General features: G+C 46.5%; 2 long non-coding RNA genes across 2 annotated transcripts; both read right to left on the reverse strand.

Moving 5' to 3' along the window:
* Positions 1 to 236: 236 nt before the first annotated feature.
* Positions 237 to 5,179, reverse strand: LOC139051227 (uncharacterized). Its single transcript, XR_011509278.1, has 3 exons — positions 4,828 to 5,179; positions 4,590 to 4,758; positions 237 to 395 (listed from the first exon to the last, which is right to left on the reverse strand). It is a non-coding gene; the product is annotated as an uncharacterized lncRNA (long non-coding RNA).
* Positions 5,180 to 6,703: 1,524 nt separating this feature from the next.
* On the reverse strand, positions 6,704 to 7,586 carry LOC135910370 (uncharacterized). The gene is made up of 2 exons (XR_010567033.2): positions 7,310 to 7,586; positions 6,704 to 6,790 (listed from the first exon to the last, which is right to left on the reverse strand). It is a non-coding gene; the product is annotated as an uncharacterized lncRNA (long non-coding RNA).
* Positions 7,587 to 21,061: the final 13,475 nt, after the last annotated feature.

Below are 21,061 nucleotides of genomic sequence, written 5' to 3' on the forward strand. Positions count from 1 at the left end.
CTAGAGAACTGATTGATGCTGCACATACATTGAACATGGTGGCCATGACCATCCCTCATGAATTGGCATTCCCTGCCTAAACCACCTCACCAACACAGCCTGTTAACAGCAAGAAAGCTGTTGAGGCTTCCAAGAATTTCTATGCACTATAAGTATCGCCCTACTGAAATTACTCCATTTGTTTGCTGACAATTGTCTTGACAAAAGTGAAAGCCGAATCAGTTGTGTTCGATCAGTTTTATTTACATACAACCTATTATAATGTGGACCTTTCTTCCCCTCTTCAACTGTTCCACAGCTGCTGCTGCTGCCATCTTGCATGCCACATCGAGGAGGGGGCGGGGGCAATGTACATGGCAGGTGCATGGGAGGATTTTCCAAGGAACTCTGGAAAGCTGTAATCAAATTGTGGGCAAAGTTTAAAAAGTCTTAAATACAAAAAGGGTGAAGAGTATTGTAACCCTGTACATGATCACACCACATGTTTCAGCTGCAGCTGTAAGTGCCTTGTCTCAACCAAGCTACAGTTCTTGCAATGTTCCACTTTGTGATACTCAGTATGAATTGATAAGACTAGCTGCTATTCTAGTGGTTGTGCAGGCCACAAGGGAACAGTGCCTGGCCTTTGTGCTCGTATGTGTAAATTTCTCTCTTTCGGTCTCGCCCAAGTCACACCAAAATGTTATCCACAAGTGTCGTGCCAAAAAGGCCTGGCAACATCTCGTATTAAGCCGTTTGACCCATTTTATTGCACTGATGCACACGGTGCAACCAAATGTAGGAAATGACATCGCCTAGGTGATTAGTAAATTACCCTTCTAAAATACCACAAGAGCAACTTTGCTGTGGCAAGAGCCTTAGCAAAAACATAAGAGACACAAAAATGAAGGAAAAGCGACACCTTCAAGTTCCCGCACCAACTCACCGTGACAAGCACAGATTTTGACAGTGTCTGCTTAAGCTTAGTTATTTGGAGATACATGCAGTTGAATGCTTTTACGAGCATTGAGATGCCCCACTATGCTAGCTTGCCTTTTATGGCTATAGAAAGTTGTATACTGCCACAAGTCTGCCTATTCCGATTAGAATCTATATTGAAGCTGCTTTGAGCAACAGGTGGTGTTCTATTTCAGCGCTAATGATACATTGAGAGTAGTGTGCCTGGAAGGAATAGAAAAAAGCATTGCAGAAGCTGCAGTACTTTGTGCTCGCTGAATGATCACACGAGAAGGTAAAGATGCCATCAGAAAGCATCTTTCGTATGGAGTCTCTTTAAAAGAAAAACACTACAACTAGACATGGTGACAGTTGTGGGCAAACTAAAATATAATGATAGTTCAAGGTGTGGTATGGCATGTTTATGCTATTTCTAAAAAAATAAACACGGCAAGTGTGTCCATGCCAACAATTGACACAGGATGTGCAGATGCAAAACTGCAATACAGCACCACGCCGTCAAAACGACAGTATGCAAGTGGTGGTCCAGCATCAAAACTTCAATGTCCCTACACTGCAACACTGGGAGGCCATGCTGCGTGACAGAAGCCTGGGTGGCCAGCAGGCACTGCTCTGTCGGGCACAGGACGTGGCAGCAACTATTTCTCCTAAGGATTCAATGAACGGATTTCTCTACCTCACCCACCATGCGATGCACCATGTGAGGGAATGACAGTGCCACTACTCTCACAGGATATGGATGGTGCACAACACCACCTTGAGCATCGGAGCGCACGTCTGCCTGTGAGCTCTGTGTACTACAAACACAAGTGGTGCATGCAAGGTAACATTTAACACATCACTGCCAAATGTCATCAATGAACAGAAGCAGCAAAGAAAGCTGCTTACATAATTTTCACAGTGTGTCGGAACTGCATATTTTTTACATCCTGTCTGCATGCCGCATTGTTCATCACTGCTAAAAAGTGCATAGTTGCATGGTACTTTTTTTCAATTTTGTGCACTTTCTTTTGTCTTGAAAAAATAAAGCAGATGTCTCTCAATGAGCCGTAAGTACTAAAGTTGCTCAAAAGGGTAGTTTACTGAATTGATTGCATTTGAGTACTGCAGGCCTAGTTTCTTTCGGTCTTTCTCTTTTAAAGCCTCGGCACAAGTTAGCTGAAACACCCTGTATACTGGACAGCTTGCCTGGCTGCCCGCACCACCGAGGCGGGGTATCTTACGTTTTTGTGGTGCACTTGTCGCCGTCTCGTAGCACCGGTCGTCCATCCTTATCGCGCACACACCAGCGTCGTCTGGTGTTCCAATTGGCTGCAGCAAAGCGGACAGTTCTGGCGGGCAGGAAAAAAGTGGTCCGCGAGCGATCGGGCTTGCTGCCTCGTTTAACGCCTGCTTTTATACGCCTGGCCAAGAGCTTTGCCCGGTTTAGCCGCTCCGTCTTCAGTATGAACGTGCCTTTAGAGTAAAAAATCAACAGCTTACGCTTCCCCATTTTTTGCTTGGTAGCTACATTCAATTTGCTTGCTCCTCGTCTTTTAGATGTCTAGGCTCCTCACATTTTAACGTGGCTGAATAGTGCACAAATCAGAAACGAGAGTTTCTGTGGCCTAGCCTTCTCACACTTGCAAGGATACCATCCAAAATTGACCTATTTTTCTTATGAGGTGCCCACTGATTATGAGGATGCTGACATCGAAGGATCTCGAGTGGTTCTCTAGCATTTTGGTGACAAACGGAATACAGTAAATGCCGAGCTACAACTGACTTGATATCTGTCAGCACCAATGAACGCAGTAGTTAGTATTCTCACTAAATTGAGAATCCAGCCCAACAGCAGATGGACACCAGTGGTTTGAATCCCCCGTGTTGGCAAATTTAACTGGCTGAAATCAAGCATTTAAAAGACACGCACTTAGTTCCATCCCTTCAATCTGTGAGCATAATGAAGATCAAAGGTCAGGTTATGTGGCTGCAGCACCTTCTGTTCATGCAGCATACCTTGTGTGCAAGCCACATCTATTTACAACAGAAACAGCGCTTTTTCCACCCGTGAGCAAATGTTTGGAGTTAAAATATGGTAGAATTTTTTATCCAGCCAACGCGTGCACGCTGAAATCCAAGTGGTACAGCCAATATGTGCCTGTTTAATCACTGCAATGCATTGAGACACTTCCGACAACGCACGGCTGTACCAGAAAAGGTTTTAATTTTTTTCACTAATGCTATGTACTTATGAACTTTTATGAATGTACCTGCAGCTTTCGCAGGCTTTTGAGTAGCTCGAGCGTAAAGTGGCCTGTGTGTTATTGCTATTCAGCCGGAGTGCAATTGGAGCCAGTCAAATGAGTAAAACATGAAGTCAATGTGCACACAAAGACTACATGTACCCTTGCATGACTTCGTGCTACAGGTAGCTAACAGCTTCCAATTCACAGTTCTTGTAATATGCTTGTGGCAGCCATCTACAGTGATCTATTTGATTTAACGGGGATGTGTATGTTGGCTGAAAAAGAGAAAATATGCCAGGAAATATATTAACACCGATGGATGCAATATATCCTTTCCGGTAGAGTTTTGCACAGAAAAGTTAGCAGATTCCATGCATATGTGAAAATCGGTTATAAGTGAAACCTTTGTAATGTTCAGTAAAATGCAACCACTCGTTCACTTCTATAACTCTGCACACAATGCATGACCTGGTCTCGTTTAGTTCATTTTTGTCCATACTCGGTTGCTTTCGATGCTGACTTTCCAACTTCTCTGTGGCTGACTTCTTAAATTTCCTGTTGTATACCTAATTTCTTGCCTCTTGTTCTACGTGTCTACCCAGTGGTACATGTTGAGCTGCACTTAACAGGTAATCCAAGTTGCCATTTGGACACATGCCAAGCAGCACATATCCAGTGCCATACACAGTGACCAATATTGGCAGGACTGCAGCAGCCACCACCCACTAAGCAAGGAAGAGGCAAAGAGGGTTTCGTTTTAAGAACCGCTCATTAAAGTTATTCAATCAATCAATCAAAAATATGTAGCAGCTTGCATATGTAGGAATGCGATTTATTCGCGATGCTAATAATTTGATCACCTGTTTTGGTAGCTGTGGGCACGAGAAATTTAGACACCTAACCGCACCAAAATTCAGCTATTATGAAAACGCGGAATTTCGATCAAAAGAGTCCATTTGCCGCTGTGGTGGTTTGAAGGACGGCGACAGAATAAACCAAACATTGTAGAAAGGGAAGTAAACAATCTGCGCAACCGCTCTATCGCGTGTTTCACAAAGAAATTGACGAAAAAATGTGCTTAACGTGATTCAGAAACATGTCTACACAGGAACGTTCAATGGTAGAAATCACACTTCACCGCTACAGAGTAGCGAAGTTGCCCTGAACAGTGGGACCAATATTTTCCGACCGCCCAACAAAGGGTGAAGTGCGCACAGTATGTACGGCAACACTTGCTTTGTTCACCGCAGTAATGCCACCCTGTAATGGAGACAACTACGACAAACGGTCCGCATTTCTTCAGCAGCGAGGAAAAGTGAAACATTTTTTTACCGAGTCAGAAATAAGCCAAGCGTGTTCCTGACGGTATGTAACGGCATGCCGCTGGAAAAAAGGGGTCCATACCTCGGGGTTCAAATTCCGCAGACACGGCATGCGCTTCAGCGTAGCCGTCAATTTGCGGTTGAGCAAGCGACGTTTTTGCATTTTCTGTTCCGCATCAGCATCTTCTAGCCAGCGAGAGAGCACCTTGAAAACCAGCACGACGGGCGCCGTCTCGCTGAACAATCAAGGCCTAAAATTTAAAAGAAAACACAACTATTAGCGCTTATTGTTTCAAATTCTGTGATTTCAGTAGACTTACCTTGATGTTGTTGCATATTTCTTGTAGATCCATGTTGCTTTCACGGTCATTTCCGCCAACATAAAGAACGGCGAAATCGACACGCTCGAAGCGCATCCTGGAGACAGCCCACGCCAGCCACACTGAATTGTAGCCAGCAAAACTGAATGTGCAGTCTTTAATAGACTCAATTAGGCGCAGGCGCGACCTATTAAAGAATTTAACCTGACTCGCCGACAATGACGCCGCGCAAGGACGGCATGAGTGAACACGATCCAGCGAGGCGTAACAAGACCACGCGAACGAACCTACGTGAGCCGGCAGAAACCACAGGGATTTAGCAGCAGCACCTAGCAGCGTCTTTCCCTAGGCTTACAAGTACCTATCTGGGGGCAGGGAGTACGGCACTGGCCTACGTCACATCCGGTTTGCCTCTAAACCGGGTACAGCCGGCCTGCGGGGATACGCTTCTCACAAATACAGGCACAAATCGCACAATGGATGGATGGATGGATGGCGGCTATACCCTTTGTATGGATGGATGGATGGATGTTATGAGCGTCCCCTTTGGAACGGGGCGGTGGCTTGCGCCACCAAGCTCTTGCTACTATGCTGTCTAATATCCTACCTAGGTTAACCAATGAAAAAAAAAAAAACACTATGAACTACCACATCCAAATTTTCTGATACCCTATTGTGAACTGTGCTTTTGTACGTCTCCGTCCTTTGTCGTTTCCCTACTTTTCTTCCACCAATCCTCCAATCGCCTCTTACTGATGTCTATTGCGGACCTGTTTGCTTTACCACTGCTCCCGCTGAACCCAAGGGCTTCAAGGAGGCCAGTGGTGCCTAGATCGACCGCTGGATAGACGTCTTCACATTCTAATAAAATATGCTCCGTCGTTTCCCTAGCTTTACCGCAGCAAGCACATGCTTCTTCTTCCTTCCTATATCTCGCTTTATAGGCATCCCGATCTCGCTTCGAAAAGTAATGAGCTTCCCTTTGAGTTATCATAAATCGTTTCTTTCCTAATTTCGTTTTTTCCCCTTAAGTAGTTACTCATGGCAGGTTTCTTTTCCATTGCCGCCACCCATGAGATTAATTCAGCCTCTCTGACTTTCCGCTTGACCTTCTTTGTTGCTGTGTTGCCCACCCCACAGGCCGCATACTTGCTGGTAAGCTTCCTAGTTCTTTTCCTCCACTGCGAATCAATGTTTTGCCTGTACAGATACCTGAACACTCTCCCAGCCCATTTACTTTCCTCCATATTCCTCAGCCGTTCTTCATACTCAATTTTACTGCGAGCTTCCCTCACTTCAAAACTACCCAGTTGAAAAAAACAATTGGACCCAATTGGAAAATTTCCACTTGTTTCCAATTGGTCCCATTTGTGTATTAGTACCCAATTGGGCCACTTGGAACAATTGGGCCAATTGGTTGTATACCATCTGGCTCAAATGGTGCAGTTGGCATAAAACCAATTGGTTGTATACCATTTGGCTCAAATGGTGCAGTTGGCATAAAACCAATTGGTTGTTGCCAATTGGGTCACATGGTGCAGTTGGCATAGAACCAATTGGGCCAATTGGCATGGAACCAAATGGTGCAAATGGAGCCGCTCGACGGGTCAAATGGTTTCGACTATGCACCGCCTGCCTGCGCTGTGTGAATCTGGCAAACTAGCACAGCAATAAGGAACCACATTATTACGTGTTGCTCGGCTAGTTGGTTCATATATATTGCGATCTAATATGATGCAATACAATACGAACAGCACAGAAAGAGAATCTCTTCATTAATACTCTTCCCCATGCTTTTCTTGCTTCACATCATATCGCACAAGCAGCCACTACCTCCTTAAGATGATAACTACATGTGACAATGAGGCAACAAGTGAAAAGTAGGATTTAAAGCTTTATTACTAAGAAAAATGCAATGCGGGATACTGTTCATGGTCCTTTTCCGGTCTAGTCGCGCCACAACCTGCAGAAATGGATAAAAAAGAAAGACAGCATTGTGTACGGAATCCTGAAAAACCTGTTGCCCTCAAAAGCTGGCACGACAGGCAAGCTGATATTAGATAAAAAGGCACTTCAATTTTAATATTCAGCAATCCAACCAGGTTGAAGAGAGTCACAATTTGCGGTTTATGTAGCTAAGGTTCAAGCAGCAAATGCAAGAAAATTGTTCTAATCAGTATACCTTTTCGCTGTTCTGTCAATGTCAGCAATGTTCTCCCTCACGTAAGTGATTCATACGTTTCACCAGTGCTGTCACGACGCTCTCGGGAAAACCTTGCTTTTAAAGAAACGCTCATGCAATACACTTGAAGCATTTTTGTCAAAATTAGTTCAGTGCATCATGCATATTTGCTACATTACACAAAAGCGTATACATATATATGTGCAATCATTTAACTCAAACGAGTGTGCGTGACCCGTGCACTCGTGTAGTGCAGTAATGTAAATTAATTACAAGAGCTTTGGAAACGCGGAAACTTACCTCCGATCTGCAAAATTCTGGCAAGGTAGTGGGCACACGTGCTGGCCGCGTTTGTCCACTTCACCATATAAAAACCCGCCGAAAAGTCGTCGTCAGGCTTGAAGTTCTTCATGTCTGTCACTGACACAATTGCCAAATGTTTGTCGATTTCGTGCCGCACGAAGCACGCAAGGCGATCAGGACAAAGCACAGAATGCAGTGCAGCACGCATGCACGACTGTCGGTTGCTGCCATGATTGCTGCACACACGAGCACATGTTGCTAATGTTGATGTCGATTATGCTGTCCCGTTCGGTCGCCAAGGAAAAATGACGCTGAGACAAAATTTAATTCCAAGGAAGAATTATTTCATAGATGTGAAATATAAAATTTAAACAATATTACTAAATTACAAATTGCATTATGCCTAAAAGTTGTTTGAGTCGTGTGTTTAAGAAACACATAAAAAGTGCAAGTTTTTTTTTTTTACTGTTTAATTCATGACCAATACATCGCGACCACTTTTTTTTACGGTTGTTCCCCATTTACTTGCCCTCCAAATGCCAAATAGTGTCTTCCAATCTCACGAATCCAATCTCGAATCTCACGTCCAAATCTCAAAAGAGAAATCTCAAAAGGAAAAGAGAAATATGCAAATTTTGTACACAAGAGACATTAACATTTTCTCACTTAAATTTTATCCAAATGGTTTTGATAACTCCAATTGGACCATGTGGCAATTCGGATTTACCCAAATGGTCCTGCTGGAGACTCCATCTGGCCCAATTGGAAGGGAGGGTTTCCATATGAACCAATTGGCCGTTCTAACTGGTCCAAATGGTCCTGTTGGAGAAAACACTTGGTCCAATTGGAAATTGCCGTTTCCAGTTGGACCAATTGATATTTCCAAATGGTTTCAATTGTTTTTTTCGACTGGGTAGTCCAGCCCATATCCCCTTGCACAGTTCATTTGTAGTCTTCCCGTGAGTGCCCAATGCGAGGCGACCCACTGACCTTTGGTTCCCGTCGAGTCCTGATTGTACCCCTGATTTAAAGCAAACAACCGCATTTCCAAAAGTAAGTCCTGGAACCATTACTCCTTTCCACATACCTCGGAGGACCTCGTACCTATTGTATCCCCATAGCGCTCTGTGCTTCATTATGGCTGCATTTCTCTTCCCCTTGACTGTTATGGTTTTTTCCTGTGTTTCCATATATCCGTTGCCTTCGTTTATCCATATACCAAGGTATTTATATTCTGTTACCCGAGGTATTTCTTGGCCCTGTATCTCCACTGTCTGTTCACTGTTTTCATTGAATACAATAACACCTGATTTTCTAACACTAAATTTCAAACCTAAATTGTTGCCTTCCTGTCCACAGATATTAGCCAGACGTTGCAAATCACTTTGCTTGTTTGCGAGCAACACAATGTCGTCCGCATAAAATAAACCTGGGAGTTATTTGCTGCTCTATTACTGTACCTGCCTGTTTGTATGAGAGATTAAACCCGATATTACTTCCTTCTAGCGCCCTCTCCATCCTCACCATGTACAGTCGCGGACAGAATATTATGGACCATGAAATCTGAGAAAAAGCTGAATATCTCCGCAACATCACAACGCAATCTGGTTTTTGCATTTTGAACCTCGACTAGAGTATGCTAACAACGTTGTCGTGGGCAGTTTTACTGGTTACTGCTACAGGCTGCTCGGGAATTGAACATTTTCGGAGACCCCGTGGTCCATTTTATTCTGTCCGCGACTGTACATCATAAACAGCAGCGGGGATAAAGGGCACCCCTGCCTCAGTCCCTTAATTTTGTTGATATGAACTTTCTCCGCGCTCCTCATCCCTTCCCATTCAACGCAAACAGTATTTTCAAGGTAAATCTCTCTCAAAAGCTGTATACAATCGTTACCTAAGCCTTCCCCTTCCAGAATATCCCACAAAATGCTGCGGTCTACGTTGTCGTATATATGCTCCTGTAATGTCCAAAAAGGCCACATACAACGGTCTGCTTTCTGCTTTTGATATTTCAATACACTGAGTAAGAACAAACAAGTTATCATCCAAACGCCTACCTATTCTAAAGCCATTCTGAAGCTCTCCCAAAATGCCATTATTTTCTGCTCATGCTTGAAGCTTTAATTTGATTGCCTGCATTGCTAGCCTATATATTACCGATGTAATGGTCAACGGTCTATACGAGTGAATTCTGTCTTTCTCCCCCTTACCTTTATAAATTAAATTCATTCTACTTTGTCGCCAACTGTCTGGTATTCGTCTATCTTTTAAAGTTTTTTCAACTGCTTTCACGAGAGCTTCCTTACTTTTTGGTCCCAGTTCATTTATCAGCCTAACGGGAACCTCGTCTAGCCCTGTGGCTGTGCGCTTAGGAATTTTCTCTTCCGCTTTCTTCCAGTTTAAATTTGTAAGCACTAGCTCCTTTCCCCCTTGGGTCTCTTTCATGCTCTTTTTTTCTTCAAATACAACCTCGTCCTTGCCTTGGAAAGATTCGGCTGTTACTTTTTGGATGTATTTTATTGCTGCTTCTCCCTCCAGTCTGTTTTCATCTTCGTCTAGGATATGTTGTTGTATTGTTGTTGCCTTCCTGCCTAATAATTTTATGTGATTCCAAAATATTCTAGGTGCGGCCTTCTTTTTTTCACGTATTTCTGACAACCAACTTTCACTTTCACCTTTTAATTTTGCTTGCACCAGTATTTGAACCATAGACTTTTTCTCCCGGTATATTTCCCATTTACTGGTTACTTCATCCTGTGGCAACTGCGCCTTCTTTGCCTGCCTGTGCTCTCGAGATGCTTTCTGTCGTTCGGCGATCGCTTCTCGTATCTCCTTGTTCCACCAGCTTTTCGGTTTCTTTTTTCCTTTCCAATGAACATGTTGTTTCTCTTTCCGTATTTCTGTCGTTACTACACTTAGAAGCTCACCATCTTCCCACCCCTTACTTGGCGACTTGCCAATTTCTTCCTCCACTCTAGTGACTATATTTGCTATTTGTTCAGCGTTCAAATTTGGACTGGCCATTTTGCTTTCGTTGCTCTCTTTCCCAACTACATATCCCATTTTCAAAATGATGCGTTTATGGTCACTCCCTATGCTGCTAAACCCTTCTTCATCGATGACCATTTCTCTCAACTTATCATGAATTCCTTCTGTCATCAGACAGTAATCAATGGTCGATTGCCGGTTTCCCACTTCCCACGTGATCTGTCCTTCACACTTAGGCCCTGTATTCACGATCACGAGGTTATGTTGCTCGCAAAGGTCTAGCATTGACTTCCCGTTATTGTCGGTATAGCCATCTAAATCCTGTATGTGGGCATTCATGTCACCTAATAGGACTATCTCAGCACCATTCCCGAAACCCCTAATATCAGCGCTTATGCATTCCACGAACTCTTTATTCTTCTCTGTGCAATTTATTCCGGTCCACAAATACGTAACTCCAAGCCAAGTTTCTCTCCCACTCATTGTACCTGATAACCAAAGATGCTCTTGACATTCCGACTCCCCCTCCCTTTCTTTCCGACTTAGTTCTGTTGCACCCTTCCCATACATAATTCTCAATAACTGGCGGCTCTTCTGAGTCTCTAAGGTGCGTTTCTGTAACCGCATACACCCCTATTAGTTCTCTATGTAACTGCTCCTCAATCTCTGCCCACTTTTCCTTTCTTCTGCCGCCCTGCATGTTTATGTAGCCTATTGCATGGCGAGCTCTTGTTCTTGCTTTCCTCCTTTTTCTCTTATCGAAGGCGATGCTCTTCTGCTGTTCCCCTAGGGGACCTTCTTTATTACTACCTACTCTGACCTCCTGAGCGCCCGCGGGCCCCCTAAAAAAGAAACAGCGCGACCCCCAAGTCGCCAGCCCACTTCTCGTGCTAGCCTGTAATTGAAGTGGATCCCATCTCGTTTAAAACCACCACAACTTTTCACTTCCCTGTTTACTTCGACAACCTCGAAGCCTTTCTCTCGGCTCATTTTCCATATTGCCTCATTGGCAGCCATTACGGCTCTTTGTACGTGACTGTCACGCACAGGCACCTCCGGCACCGTGCACACCACGATCTGCACCTGAGGGGATAGCTCGCGCAAGTCGTCCACCCCCTTCGCCAAGCGCTGGGCTAGTCCTGGCCCTTTCCTGTTCAGGACGTCATTTAGCCCACCTGCTACTACGACAAGGTTGCGCACGTGGGCATTTTCCGTGAGCTTTTCTTTTGCTCGCTCCATGACAGAACCCAGTGTCTGCCCTGGAAATGTCCCTACCGCCACTCTTTTGTCGCCTTTCACCCTCTCCACAATTGCTTTTGAGCACCCAGCCATGTTTGAGTCGCCAGCGATAATCACCCTTTCACTCTCTCCTACCTCTCCCTGCTTCCCGGCTTCCTGTGGCTGCAGCGTCGCCTCACTCGGGGCGTGTTGCGCTGCTTCGCTATAGCTACGCCGATTCACCGGCGGCGAGCTGGCGACCGCTTGCTTTGGCTCCCTGCCTCCCACGTCACCCTCGCTTTGGTGTCCTGACCCGACATTATCCGCTGCCCGAGTCTCAAGAGCGTCGAGCCGCCTTTGCAGTTCGGCGCTCCTTTCTTTCGCCTCCCCAAGCTCGGCCACAGTCCTCACCAACTGCGCGGCCTGGGCCGCCTCCACCTTGACGAAATTTTCAACCTTCGCCTGCAGTGCTAGCCGCTTCTCCTGCTCCTCCCTCAGGTTTGCCTTAAGCTCTTCAAACTTAGCCGCCCAATTCCCTTCCAGTTTTTGGACGGCTTCCTTGATGCCCTCGCACGACCTGCACGTGAAGCTAGACCCCACCGCTTCTGCTAAATTCTGGAATTCCGTCTCGTCGAGGAAGCACCAGCGCAGGCACTCGTCGCACTGCACTTGCTCCCCGTCCCCCGCGGCCTTCACGTTTTTCGATTTCATCGCTAGGCCTACGTCCCTAGGCCCAACGAGCAAGTTCGCCGAATCACTCACGCAAGCCCGACCTCGACCGCTATCCCAAACAAAAACAAAGAATTATCACTCCCTACAGCATGTAAGAATCCGAAGAGCTAGCTGAAAGAACTACCCCCTAGGCCTAACGGGGGAGCCGCCAGACCTAGACAAAGCCGGTACGTTTCCTACTCCTACCAAAAATTCAAAATTTGCGCCCCTACTCCATGCAAAAGAAAACACTTCAAAACACTAGCTAATAAAGATAAAAGAGCACTTAGCTACGAGCGAAGTCGCTGAAGCCTCGTCCACAGGAGCGTCCGCGAGCCACGACCAACCGACGGGCGGCGGCTGGCGCCACCTAGCCTTTTGCTCCCCCTCCTATTTTATTATTATTCTTTTTTTTCCTTTCTTTATATCCTCTTTTCCTTAAACTAGTTTTCACTCCCCTCCTTTCCCCTAAATAATTATCTAAAAAAGTAGAGGAAACATCATCTCCCCGATTTATTGTATTACCTCTCCCTTGACAATTCCTCCACCAATCCTCTAGCCTCCCCTTCGTTACTGCCACTCTTTTCTCGTCTATTTGCCCTCGTTCCCCGGGAAAACCTAATGCCCCTTCCATATCTGCCACTGTTCCCTCTGCCAGGGTCGGGCGAAGGTCTGTGCATCTCAGCACTATATGCTCAGTGGTCTCCATTTCGGCTCTGCAAGCTGTGCACCGAAGGTCCACGTCTTCAAATTTAGCCCTGTATGTTTTCGTTCTCAAAACCCCCGTCCTAGCTTCGAATAATAGTGAGCTGCCCCGCGAGTTATCAAATAAGAGCTCTCTCTTAATCTGTTTTTGTGACCTATTACATTGATAGCGCTGGCTTTCCGAGCATTCTTTCTTCCCACATTTTTCTTTCTGTCTCCTTCACCTCCTTTCCCACACTAGAACCACGTTGGACCCCCTCCCTCGGCTGTAGGTATCTATTCCTCAGCTTCCTCGTTCTGAGTGTCCACTTTGCGTTCAAACTTTTCATGTACAGATATTTGTACACTTTTCCTGCATGCCCAACTTTTTTCCTCCAGTGCTGGGAGTCTCTGTTCAAATTTTAGTTTACTTATTGCCTCTCTACCTTCAAATGACGTCCATCCCATGTCCCCCTGCACTCCCTCATTAGGGGTGTTCCCGTGTGCTCCTAAGGCCAATCTGCCTACACTTCTCTGTCTCGTTTCCATGCATGCCTGAACTTCCGATTTCATGCACAGTACTGAATTTCCGAATGTGAGGCCAGGTACCATAACCCCTTTCCATACGCCCCTAACCACCTCGTACCTATTATAGTTCCAAAGTGCCTTGTGTTTCATTACAGCTGAGTTCCTTTTCACTTTTTCAATCATAATTTTTTCCTGTTCCAAGTACTTTTTGCCATCGTTTAGCCATATGCCCAAATACTTGTATTTTTCAACATGATCAAGTATTTCCAATGGTTCCCCCCTTTCTTCATTGTATACTATTATCCCAGACTTCTCTCTACTGAATTGCAGTCCCAATTTTTCTCCCTCCTCTCCACATATGCTCATTAGTTCCTGTAGCTCTACTCGGGTGTCAGCAAGCAGTACAATATCATCTGCATACATCAGTCCGGCTAGTACTTGAGCTACCTTCTGCCCTTCCAGCATATAGTTTATGTCAGTTCCTATTGTGCTCTGTTCTAGTCTCTTTTCCATTTGGCTCATGTAGATCATAAAAAACAGAGGCGACAATGGACAGCCCTGCCTGAGACCCTTTTAGCTGGCTTTGTAGTTTCCCCCTCCCATGTTATCTCTACATCATTATCTGTATAAACTTGTTGTAGGAACTCAATCATCTTTCTATCTAGACCATATTCTCTCAACTGGCTCCATAATTTATCTCGGTTTACTTTATCATAGGCTCCTCTAATGTCTAAAAAAGCTATCCATAGCGGTTTCTGCCTGGCTGTCGCTATCTCTATGCACTGTGTTATAATAAATAAATTATCATCTAGCCTTCTGTTCCTTCTAAATCCATTCTGCAGTTCTCCCAAGATCTCTTCACGTTCTGCCCATTCCTCCATTCTCTTTTTCACCATCTGCATTGCTACTCTGTATATGACTGATGTGATAGTTATTGGCCTGTAGGATTTAATGTTGTCCTTGCTTCCCTTACCTTTGTAAACTAATATCATTCTGCTTGATTTCCAGTCCTATGGAACATCTCCCCCTACTACTATTTGTTCAATAAGTTGTCGCAATTTTAATTTACTTTTCTGGCCTAATATGCTTATCAATTTCATAGGTATGCCATCAAGTCCTGCCGCTGTTCCCACGGGGACCTTGTGTTCAATTCTGTCCCATTCCTTACTTGTCATCCTTCTGTACTCCTCCTCTAATTCTGACCTGCTGTTGTCATTGTTCTCCATTTCGCTACCCACTGGCTCTGCAAATGCTGCCTCTATTGTTAGCCTAATATATTCCTGAGCTTCCTCTCCCTCTACCTTCGTTCCTTCTGGTGTGGTCAGTGAGTGCTGAACCACCTCTGTCTTCTTACTCTGTTGCCTTGTGTGTTCCCAAAATTTCTTAGAGGCATTTCTGTCTTTTTTTCGTATCTCTAACATCCACTATACCCCGCCTTTTGCTATCTTGGCTTGAATTAATGCCAATGCTTCTCTTTTCATTGCAAGGTAATCCTCCCATTTTGTCTTCACCTCTTCTGGTGTGGCTCCCCTTTTCTTCGCTGCTCTGTGTTTTCTGCACGCATCTTTGTGTTGCTCTATGGCCTCCTTAACTTCTCGGTCCCACCAGCTTTTCGGTTTATATTTTCCCTGCTTACTTCCTAGTTTCCTAATCTGTCCCTTCTCTAGCTCTCGTTTAAAAATACCTATTAACTCGTCGTATGTCCATGCCCTTTGCGGTTGCTTGGATACCATGCTTTCAATGTTTTTCGCCACTTCTTGTAGCTGCCTGTCATTCAATTTGCTCCTACCTTTCCTCTCTTTAGTTTCTACCAGTGGTACTGTCCTTCCAAAACTGATTTTGATTCGTTTGTGATCACTCCCCAGGCTTTTTGTACCTTCCTCATTAATTTCTATACATCCCAACCGTTCATACAGCTTGTGGGACATTAGGCAGTAGTCGATTGTCGAGTGGGTGTTATTCCTTTCCCATGTCATTTTCCCGTCGCATTTAATTTCAGTATTAACTATCACAAAATAATAACGCCCTATGGGCGTCTTGCGCTGTAGTTTGAGGTATAGTAGCGGCGCCTGATGGCGGCGCGCGAAACGTCATCTGGGTAGTACCGGCTTGGACAGTATTGAGCCCTGCCTGTGGCGAAGCACGGTTCTAGCCCGAGTTTTGCGTCGATTCGCACTTTTTTCTGCCCTGTTGCAAGTGCGAAAAGGCTCGTCACTTCTCACAGACCACGCTGACCACGCTGCGAGTTGGCCGCAGCCTATAGTTTAACGAAAACGGACTCTCCGTGAGACGTAATGCTGGAAGCAGAAGTAATCGGAGACGCTGATCCGGAGAGACCTAGCTCAGCCTCAAAAAAGCGTCACCGTAGTTACTTCTGCGTCGCGGGCTGCCATGAACAAGAAGGCCAGTAACGAACGGCACGCGCGTTATCAGCATAGTACAGTTTACACCCTTTGGAGTGCCTCTTCTGATAACGCGCGTGCCGTTCGTCAAAGTTCCGGGCTTGCAGCGATAAAGAAAGGAAACGCATCAAGGCAGATGACGATTATTTTTGTGTGGCAGAAGGGGCAAGCCAAAGGGTGTAAACTGTTCTTAGAGTGTAATCCCTAATAGCACGTCACGCCGACAGGGGCGCCTGCTTTTCCAGTGGTGGAGCTCGAGGCCAATACCCGCTGTTTTTTTCTGCGCCAAATAACACAGTGTGCTGCACTGATAACTTGTGATAAGCGCATGTGCACATCTTCAGTCAGACTGTAACGCTTGGCAACCAATACAAATGCGGCATCGTGGCAAATAAGGCTCACGTCAGAAGTAAAAAAAAAATATATAAGTTTTAATTACCAATTTTAGCGGCAACATTGCATTTGCAAAATTGAAGGCCGACATTCATATCTTGCCCAACAACAACTTCACAAAAATCGTCGTAGGTACTATGGCCCGCAGTATTTTGGCAGTGGGCAGCCCTGAACGAAAACGAAAATTAAATTGTGTCTCAGTGACGATGATCTCCCCGCTATATTAGAGAAACGGAAAACGCCACCTGCCTCCCTGCTGCGCGGGCGCCAATGTCATGATAATTACGACTTCTCTTTATTGTGATCACAAAAACTTTGTTTTTATTTGCTTCTATACGGACAAACGTGATTATCCTAGCTGCGGTACCACCAAAAGATTGGGAACAGAATAGAGCACGCTTCGCGTCGATTCTTTGCGTCACCATAAAAAAAAGGACCTCGATGAAGCCCGTGTCAGCGAAACCTGTTGGTCTGCACTCGCAATGGAGAGGGTTGAGGGATCAACCTCACTGGTCCACTATTTCATATTTCTTTCGCTACTGCCATACTGGGCGCCGCCCGCAGTGCCAAAGTACTGTAGGTTGTAGCAGCCAAAACGATTTTGTTTAAGAAGTTTTTGTTGCGTTAATAATATGACTTTGAATTCTCTATTCTGGAATTGAAGTGCTTCCTCTATAAGTACTAATTAGGGGATTATTAAGGATATTGTTATTACTTACCTGCCATACTTTTCACGCTACCGAGTTCCTAGTAATCACAGACACATAACTTCATAGAATATCCGGAAACAGGCACGTACCCAGGGGGGGGGGGGGCGGAGGGGCCCGGGCCCCCCCCGAAATCAAGTGGCATACCCCCCCCCCCCTCCCCACCCACGCCACCTCTCCTCACACATTCCTAAAGCGCCACTAGATCAATATTGAGACTTGACAGCTGTTCATCGGTCATCATTATGCTGCCTTTTTCACTCCTTTTAGACGGCGGTAGTTATCGGCACATCTTGTAATGTGAAGGACAGGTTTCTCATAGATTCCGCACACGCGCGATTAACTCGCGATGCGTTCAGTCGTCACCATCTATTCAACCGTCACGCATTCAACCGTCACGCGCATAGCTGTTGCTTTTGTTAGTTCAACCTTCTTTGTTTAGGCTGATCCTGGGACCAGGAGAGGGATGCGGCTGTTACTCAGCTGGTCTGTACTCTCATGGAACGAGTTGCGGCCGGAGAAAACGCAAATTGCGTTTAACTTTTCCCTTTGCTTCATTATTTTCTTGAGTTACGGCTCGCCGCGACGCTGGCAGATGCCCGGAACCATATACACGTGATATGGGTTAGATAAGGTGGGAAATAAAATAATGTGAAAGAGCGTCCATCATGAAACCCTGCAATAACCCTTAAACCCATAAGCAAGATGACTGTCGCCCGTTACCTCGTCTGTTTTTCCCTAACTGTATAGCACTTTTCGTGCAAAATTGGCAACTGGAAACAAAAATCGCAACGAGTTGAGAAATTAAGCAATATACTAAGGGAGAGAGCCAAGGCAACAACCAAACTGCAAGCAAAAGCGAATAAAAAAAAGTTAGGCGTTGTTTATGAGACTATTTATGGATCAACATCTTTTTATTGAAAAAGGAAGTAGAGAAAACGCCGCCGGAAGTCGAGAACAATTACTTGTTTTGAATGACGCTTCTACAGTTATCGGTCGAACCGCCTCACGCAGCCACTTCTCTGCTGTGCTTATGTGGGTGTTTTTCTAACCTTTCGTGGTGAGCGCAGTACGTCTAGAATCGCAGAGTCCTGCGCTCTACGCGGTTGTATGGGACTGGTGGCCGCACAGCGTTACGCAATTCGCGGAACTGTCAAAACTGATCAACAAGGCGAAAATAATTGATATTCGAAACTATAACATGCGAAACATTGATACAGGAGCTGCGAAATGCAGCTTACCTGTGGCGAGGCCACACTGCTTTCGTATAGCTTCCCACGCGTTGTTCTTGCGCTCTGTGTCGCGGTAGTCCATGCGTTTCACATCGTATACACATGGAAGGTTGCAAATCGCTTCAAGCAGGCGTCCTCACTCGCGCTGTCATCCCGCACGGGTGTTGAAAAAACCACAGCCGCACTGTCAGTACGCGCACCGCAGGCCGCCATTCTGCCTTCTGCTCGCTGCCGCTGCAGCGCGCAGTGCATTCTGGTCTAGCGGCAGCCGCGTGAAATAGAGCACGCTCTATGTCCGCGCCGGCGGCGTTGTGCTCGCCAAGCGCGCCTGGGCACGCCGGCTACGCCGTGACGCCGGACTGTAGAGTGCGCGCTTTTCACCGACGTCGCTTAACCGCGACGCGCGTGGCCGCGCGCGCGCGTTACGCCGGACTATATAGGCCCGTTTATAGTCCGACGTTCTCGGCGCGTGGGCGAGCGTCGTTCGCGGTCAGTCACGCTACGTCGGTTGCGCTGCGCCAGCCGAGATGCCATCCCCTCTATACTTCAACGTGCGCGCCGTAGGCTGCTATCTTCGGAGCATGCGCAGAAGGTTCACCAAGTCGCGCGCCGTCCGCAAAAGCCGTCTGCGGAGTTGTGTTGGCGCCTTTTTCTTCGCGCGCAGTGCATTGTGGTGCGAGAGTTCCGCCGACTTCGACGCGCGAATGGCTCCGGAGCCAAATTGGCGCCGGGGCCGCCGGGGCGCGTTGGAAGCCGCCGGTTACGTTAGCTGCGCCGGTGCGCCCGACTATAGAGGTGTCGTTTTCGCCGACGTGACGTAGCGTGCGCGCGTGCGTTACGTTGGACTATAAACGGCCCTTATCTTGCCCTGTATTGGCGCCTTAACGCGTCCTTGCGGCGTCTGCCAAAGACGTCTACTACGGCGTGCGCGATTCGCGTGTCTAACGCCGTAGTAGACGCCGCGGTTGTGTCCACATTGTACCTAGCGGCAGGCGAGAAGAACATCGAGGCACCGTAGCTAGGGTGGCTAGAAAGGCGGCCCCTTCTAGCCACCCTACCGTAGCTGCCGCCGGAGAACGTGCCTCCTCCCTCCTCACCCCACTACGTTGCGTGCCACAGGACAGGGCACCCATCCGCGCCGCTTTCCTCGCTCGCACACGCGAGATCGAACTGCATTCACCGGCTCACCCTCACACGCTTTCACTCATACCGAACCTCACGGCGACGGCAGAAATCCGCCTGGAATACGATAGCCAGGTGGATGTAATGCACGAGAGTGCCAAGTTGGAAGCAGCCAAGCCACAATAGCGCACCGACTGTTGTGCCAAGTCATGCTGTATTAGCTTGTGAAACTTTATCAAAATATTTTGGATAAAATTTATACAAATTAAGTAATAACTTCACACATATTTATTGAAAGCTGTTGCTGTATTGTGATCAAGGGCACACGAAACTTTCGCCGGGCTTTAGTTTCGGATGCCGCGGTAAATTTGAATTGGAAGATATTGATACGCGAGCTGTAATCGAGCATAATCCTTGTGGCACACTGGTTGATTATTGTATTTTGCGGAGCGCTATTACATGACGATGACATACCGATGTAGTCATTCTATTGATGGTGTTGCCGAACGAATCGTTGCAAGCCGGAGGTAAAAGAAAGATGCGCTCAATTTTTGCTTGCAAGACTTGGAGATCGATTTTAAAAACGTAATAGAGCCTTTACATCTCCATCAGATCTTACAGCAAAGGTCTTGAAGACATTTAATATAAGCTGTACACAAGACGCCTAATATGGAGCTTAACTTTAAGCCGGGCCAATTCGAGTCTGGAAGGCTTGTAGGCGACTTTTGCTGGTTTGCTTCCTGGGGTACTGCAATCGGCAATGCACCAGCTGAAAGGAACCAATGAGTTAGGCAGAAATGGGAGGAGGTGGAGGAAAAAAGCTTTATTCAGGAGTTAATTGGAGTTATGGCAGGTCTGGGTAGAGCCCTCAGTCCATGGCTCCACTGGCTCTTGCGGCTCGCTGAGCTTGGTCCAGGAGGGCCAATTGGCTCCCCCGGTCCTCGCTTGCGAGCAGTGCCTCCCACCACCGTACGAAGTCCGTGACCTTTAGAAAAGGCGAGTTGACGTTGCTTGGCCTAGCCATACACTCCCACATTATGTGGGCCAGCATAGGTTTTGCGCCGCACCCCGGGCAGCTAGGTGTTTGTGCAATATGTTGGGTGCTTCTTATGTAAGAGGTTTAGGTGTGGGTATGAATTGGTTTGTATGCGACGCCAGTCCTGTGCTTGTCTTCTGTTTAGTCTGGAGTGCGGAAAGCCGTAGGTCTGTCTCTTTCTCCTCTGATTCTCTAATATGTCGCGCACTGCAGATGGAGCTTCCTCTAGGGTTCTGGCCACCACTCGGTCGTTACTTCGTCGAGCTATACGGTCTGCCCTTTCATTCCCGTCCAGTCCTTTGTGCGCGGGGCACCACACAATACCGTGGTCCAGGTCCAGGCGTGATCCGAGTATTCTTTGGGCACTGCGCGGTAGCATTCCCCGCATGAAGAGTCGACACGCTGCCTGCGAGTCGACATGAGCCGACTGACCCTTGAAGTCGGCGTCTCGTATTGCCAGCGATATTGCTGCTGCCTCTGCTGTGCATACCGAGGCATTAACCGTAGCGGTTATCGTGGTGATTCTGTTGGTTGCGACGATCGCGTCCCACAAAACACACAAGCAGCTAATGATGTCTAAAAGATGTCTTGAACGGCTAACTCAAATGTATAGTAGCTGTCTTGATCAAGACATCTTGTAGCCATGGACGTCTAGAAGTACTTCAGTAAGCCCTGCTAACGTTACGCTAAAATTTGGCTAATGGACAGCTTGACAAGAACTAAGG

The sequence above is a fragment of the Dermacentor albipictus genome, chromosome 1 (assembly GCF_038994185.2).
Source record: "Dermacentor albipictus isolate Rhodes 1998 colony chromosome 1, USDA_Dalb.pri_finalv2, whole genome shotgun sequence".
NCBI lineage: Eukaryota > Metazoa > Arthropoda > Arachnida > Ixodida > Ixodidae > Dermacentor > Dermacentor albipictus.